The sequence below is a fragment of the Anomaloglossus baeobatrachus genome, chromosome 7 (assembly GCF_048569485.1).
Source record: "Anomaloglossus baeobatrachus isolate aAnoBae1 chromosome 7, aAnoBae1.hap1, whole genome shotgun sequence".
Classification (NCBI taxonomy): Eukaryota; Metazoa; Chordata; class Amphibia; order Anura; family Aromobatidae; genus Anomaloglossus; species Anomaloglossus baeobatrachus.
The window spans coordinates 277,428,351-277,435,030 of NC_134359.1; positions in this window are offsets into that span (position 1 = coordinate 277,428,351).

A 6,680-nucleotide genomic window follows, 5' to 3' on the forward strand; every position below is an offset into this window, starting at 1 on the left:
GCCCAAATCACCTAAAAAATGAGGCTTAATAGGAGGCAATTAAAGGTATGTGAGAAACATAAGTGCAGAGGAATAATCCTGGAGATTGCAGGAGTCTAATAAAACATGGTGCTTCATTTATTAAAGGGTTATTCCCATCTTCATAGATTGATACTTTACTGGTTAGAGCTTGTAAAAATAAGCACTTTTGCAATTTACTGCCTGTTAATATTTGCAGCCGTTCTTGAGATATTAACACTTTTCTGTTGTTTACAGCTCGTTGCCTAGGTGACCGACCGCCGCTGCTTTCTTGCTTTTAAGCATTGCTCCAAAGCCGGTCAGGCTCCAGCGATACCCGCCAGCAGTAAATTGCAAAAGTGATCATCAATCCGACTGTACGGACAGTGCGGCACACTGGTGCCCAAGCTAATATCAATGGAGGTTGGAGATTTCAGCGATATCTTATTTGTCTCTGATGTGGAGGAGCAGTGACCCCGACCGAAATTCCTCTAGTTTATAGACCGGTGCAGGCACAGGGAGCATAAACAAGATGGAGCAGGTTTTTCTCCCCTCTCCACAGGAGGCCACTCCTGGAGGCCCGCACTCACCCATCAATAGACCGCACCCTGAAGGAGGCCTCCTCGGATCGCTCCATGACGACTTGATGAACGCTCTGTAGGAAGATCGATCTTCTGCAAGCCTAGATAGGTGCACCAGGGTCTAGATAGTATAAAACCTCCAAAAATAAATGTCTATATGGACAATATAGATCATGTAACGGTCCCTTGTGTATATCTGACAAACCAAAAGAGATTTCCCTAAAAGATCCCTAATGTAGGGACGATCAGTAATGTTCAGGAAAAACAAAAAACAGGACCAGTATAATAAAATTATAATTTTATTGACATCTTATTAAATAAGGCAATCAAAAAATGGGAGAACATCCCACATTGAACAGTGGTAATTGCTCAGTGCACCCCTTCCCCCCTCTTCTTGTGTCCCCACTGACATCACTAGTCTTATCATGGGCAAAGTGAACTGTTTCTTATATAACACACTTTGTAGTTATACTATTTATATTTACATGTGCCTTATTGGAGACACTTCATTTTTTGGCAGTGTTTCTTTTCCCTTACTATTATGAGATGACCAACTCCAGTTCTCTTATTTTACATTAACACCGTTCAATGTGTGATTTTTCTCCCATTTGTTTGCCTTATATATATATATATATATATATATATATATATATATATATATATATATATAGTAGAAGGTGGCCCGATTCTGACCTAAAACACACTTCCGCAAAAAAAAGTCCGTGTGACACGGTCCGTTTTTCGGGTCCGTGTTCCGTTTTTTTGGGGCGTTTCTCTGGTACGTATGGCATCCGTGTGATGGCGTACGCGAGCCGTGTGTACGTGTAAAATGTCCGTGTTTGTGTGTAAAATGCTCGTGTATGTGTACGTGGAATGTCCGTTTGTGTGTTGCACAATGTCGTTGATACATGTCGGCTGAACGCAGACAGAGTTGCGCGATGAGAATGAACTCGGGTGAACAGCTCAGCTCAGCTGATCGCGCTAGTCCCTTCATTAGCTGCGTGGAGCTGACAGGAGCGGCGGTGTCTTCTGCTGATCCGGTCACCTTCAAGCAGCAGAGCTGGATGCGACGCTGGACCAGCCTGGATAACGCCGGACATGGAGGGCTTTTTCGGGCTTATTAAATTGGTGAACAAGGCAATTTGTTAGTGTTTTTTTTTTTTTCTAATAAAGGATTTTTTCGGGTGTGTGTGTTTATTTACTGTAATTTACAGATTAATCATGGAAGGTATCTCGGGGAGACGCCTGACATGATTAATCTAGGACTTATTGGCAGCTATGGGCTGCCAATAACTCCTTATTTCCCCGATTTGCCAACGCTCAAGGGCAAATCGGGAAGAGCCGGGTACAGTCCCAGAACTGTCGCATCTAATATATGCGGCAATTCTAGGCGGCTGCTGACTGATATTGTTAGGCTGGGGGGCTCCCCATAACGTGGAGCTCCCCATCCTGAGAATACCAGCCTTCAGCCGTATGGCTTTATCTGGCTGGTATTAAAATTGGGGGGGACCGCACGCCGTTTTTTTAAATTATTTATTTATTTTACCGCACAGTATAGACACGCCCACCGGCTGCTGTGATTGGGTGCAGTGAGACAGCTGTCACTCAGCGTGGGGGGGCGTCTGACTGCAACCAATCACAGGCGTCTGTGGGTGGGGAAAGCAGGGAATACGAGATTGTTTAATGAGCGGCCGGCATATTCAAAGTAATTGTTGCCGCGTATTCTCTGCACAGCTGTTCCTCGCCACGCTGGTGATCGGGGAGCGGTATGAGCCGGGGGAAGAAAAAAACCGAGCGTCAATGTAAGTATGACTGAGAACAGCAGAAAAAGGTAAGTATACTGAATTTAATTAAAAAAAAAATAAAAATAAGATCGCTAGTGTAAAAACGCACACGCACGAAACGTGCTGAACACGGACATACTCCGTGTGCGGTACGTGCAGGCACGGACCCATAGACTAAAGCAGGTCCGTGCCTGCGTGCTGCCGGCCAAAAACGGACATGTCGTCCGTGTAGAAAAGCGCACACACGTACTTACCACACGGACACATGTTCCGTGTGATTTTACGTGTGTGTGCCATCTACCATTGAATAACATGGGTCTCCGTGTGTACGTGTCTCCGGTACGTGCAAATACGTACCGCACACGTACAAATTAAACGGATGTGTGTTGCGGGTCTCTAACGTATGGGGTAGTCTAGAATGTGTATGTAGGTGGCAGATTGAATAATAAGGTAGTGAATGGACTGGAGGGGTTCGGTTTAATTTAGTTTTCTTATAATTGTTTATTGGTTTTAAAATGACAAATAACAGAAGGAACAGTTTTAATAGATGAGTCTAATGTTTAATGATGTCCATGGCTTGTAATGAAAGAAGGCCATGCACAGTGTAAAGCTAAGTAAAAATATGCTGATGCTGTGATGTGCCCCCATCGTGGTGCAGCCTCCATCCTGACATGTGCCCCCATCCTGCGGGGTAAGGGCACTTACACACTTGCGTTCAGCGCAATCCACCGCTAAGGAGAATAGCGCAGTCAGTTAACGCACTGCGCTATTCTCCATAGACTTGTATTGACGACGCACTGTAACGCAAGTGTCTGCGTTGCATCCGCTGGACGACGCTGAGTCGTTATTTTGACGCTGCGTCGGCCGGAGGGAACGCTGCATGTAGTGGTTTTTTGGGTTGTTAAAATAATGCAAATTCCGTCACGTTCTACGGAGCATGCTCAGCATGTCCAGCAGAACAATCTAAATTGTTTAAAATCACTCCTGGTCCCTCTCTCCCCCTCTCTCATACTCACCGATCACAGGTGCGGCGCTGTACGGCTGTCACAAAGCTCCACCGGCTTTTCATCTTTTGAAAATGCCGTCCGCTCATTATTCAATCTAGTATTCACTGCTTTCCCCGCCTACCGGCACCTATGATTGGTTGCAGTCAGACTCGCCCCCACGCTGAGTGACAGCTGTCTCACTGCGACCAATCACAGCCGCCGGTGGGCGAGTCTATATCGTGCAGTAAAATAAGTAAATAAATAAATAATGAAAAAAAACGGCGTGCGGTCCCCCCAATTTTGATATCAGCCAAGGTAAAACCACACGGCTGAAGACTGATATTCTCAGGAAGGGGAGCCCCATGTTATGGGGAGCCCCCCAGCCTAACAATATCAGCTAGCAGCCACCCGGAATTGCCGCATCCATTAGATGCGACAGTCCCGGGACTCTACCCGAATCATCCCGCATTGCTCTGGTGCAGTGGCAATCGAGGTAATAAGGAGTTAATGGCAGCAGCCCATAGCTGCCACTAAGTCCTAGGTTAATCATGGCAGGCGTCTCCACGAGATACCTTCCATGATTAACCTGTAAGTTAAAGAAAATAAACACATACACCAAAAAATCATTTATTTGGAATAAAAGACAAAAATCCCCCTCTTTCTTCCCTTTATTAAACCCCCAAACACCCCTCCAGGTCCGATGTAACCACAGAGGTCTCACGACGCTTTCAGCTCTACCACATGAAGCTGACAGGAGCGGCCGTAGAACACGACCGCTATCAGCTCCACGCAGCAACTGAAGTGAGCTGCGCGATCAACTGTACCATCATTCAAGTGACCCACAGACACCGCTCTCGTGTGGAGGACTGCATCTGTGTCCACAAGTCACCTGAGTGACGGCAAAGCTGTCACTCAGGGGATTTGCGGTTACCTCTCTCTCCTCCCGACCGCAAATCTCCTTTTACCGGCGAAACATTTAAAACCCCCCCGAAAAACGTTCTTTTACAGGAATCCGTTTGTGTGCGGGTGGCGGTGTGCGGGGTGGGAGGAACCGAGCGGGCCCATGGCGCTGAGGACGTCAGTGCCGGGGACTGCATGGCTGGGGACAGGTGAGTGTGTGTGTGTTTGTGTGTGCGTGTGTTCGTTCAGTGTATACATGCGGAGTGCGGGGGGGCGGAGCCGAGCGGGGAAGTGTCGGCCCGTAGTTCGGCATGTTCAGTTAGGCTCCCTGCACACGTAGCCAGGGTAAATATCGGGTAACTAAGCAAAGTGCTTTGCTTGGTTAGCCAATATTTACCTTGGTTACCAGCGTACACCGCTTAGCGCTGGCTCCTTGCACACGTAGCCAGGGTAAATGTTGGGTAACTAAGCAAAGCGCTTTGCTTAGTAACCCGATGTGTACCCTGGTTACTTGTGCAGGGAGCCTTAGCTGAGCCGTTGGTCACAGGCTCTTTAGCGCACGCGCTGTGGCGACGGTTGTCATTGTAATGACGTCATTTTGGAGCAAGACAGACAGACAGAATAAGGCAATTATATATAGATATAGATATTTTATTTTCTTTTTTTTGGGTCAATAAAATTATAACTTTATCAGACTGATCCTCCATTCTTCCCTCAACATTATTCATAGTCCATATACCAGGGATTGTTTTTTAAGGGAAATCTCTCTTGGTTTTTGAGTATAAAACCATTGGGTTGCTGGTCTTCCTCTTTGTCTTGTTTCTTTTAGTCTTCTCACCATGATGTCCTTCTTCAGCGATTGCTCGATTTATATGATGTGTAGATGAGTAGTAACTTGATGATTCTTGTTTCGAGTGACATCTCTGGCTTGATTTGATCCAAAATTGATTTGTTTGATCTTCTTGCCATCCATGCACCACATTTTGAAGGGGTTAATTCTTCTTCTGTCATGTTCCTTTATTATCCAGGTTGCGAATCCATATGTTACCACAGAAAAGACCAGACTATGTATGAGCAGAGACCAGACTATGTGCAAGCCATATCTTTGTCACCAGTGAAATGTTACTCAATTTGAGGACCTTGTCCAGTGACTTCATTGTTGATTTGCTCATAGCTATTCTCCTATGGACGTCTGGTGTAGTCGCTACATCTTGAGTGATCATTGATCCGAGTAGGTTGAAGTCCTTTACATCTTACAGTATATCGCCGGCGGTCCATCTCAAATGTGTCCCGGTCATACCTGGCAGTAGTCAATATCTTTGTATTTAGTAGGAATCCCATGTTTGAGCTTTCCATCTTGCCACTCCGTAATAAGTCCTACACTCCATCTATGCTTGTTACTATCAATGTTGTGTCGTCGACATATTTAAGATTGTTCATGATTCCTTCTTTTTCGGCAAGTCCAGGCTTCCTGAAAATAGCTTCTGCCTATCAATTGAAGAGTAATGGTGACCGGATGCCGCCTTTGTCCGACGCCTCACTCTACTTTGAACCATGCCGGGTCACCGTGTTCCATTCGGACTGTTGCTTCTTGGTGGATGTAAAGGTTCCTGATGAAGCTCATCAGGTGGTCCGGCACAGCCGTATCATTCATGGTATTCCAAAGGTTCTGATGATCAACCAAGTCCAAGGCTTTGCTGTAGTCGATGAAGCAGAAATAGATCTTCTTGATATATTCTTTGGCCTATTCTATTATCCATCTCGTGTTCACCAGTCTTTGCTGATTCCTGCTGTTCTCCTAGCTCTTTGTCACAGTAAGGCTGAAGCCATCTCTGTAGGATCTTCAGAAGTATTTTGCATGAAGTATGAACGCAACAGTCCGATAGTTTCCACAGTCCCTTCTTTGGAATAGGAATAATCACCGATCTTGTCCAGTCCTTGGGCTTTTTACCAGTTGTCCATATCTGGTGACAACAACTGCGACTTCAGAAGACTATCAGCTCTATTGGAATATTGTCACATCCAGGCGCTTTGTTTTTTGACCAAAGCTTTAAAATCACAGCAACGACTTCGTCCTTTGAATGGTTCTGGTCGCTATACAGTGTGTCCACCCATGTCCTGTCCACCGCCATTGACTTGAGAACGGCGGCAGCTATAGGCATAGAAGTGGTGTCTAGGTATAGTAAAGTATCCATGCGCTACGCAATGAAACCACCTATAGCGCCACCTGGTGGAAAACAACGGAATTAGCATTTTTATCTCGAAAACGGAACGAGATAGAGAAAAAAAGTGAATTACAAAGTTGTAGGGCATCATCAATTCAATACGAATCGACACCTTGCATATAAAAATAATATGATATGAAACCCATGACCCCCCCCTTCCCCAAACATTGAATGCTGGTCACGCATATGGCGCTCATGTAACTTTGA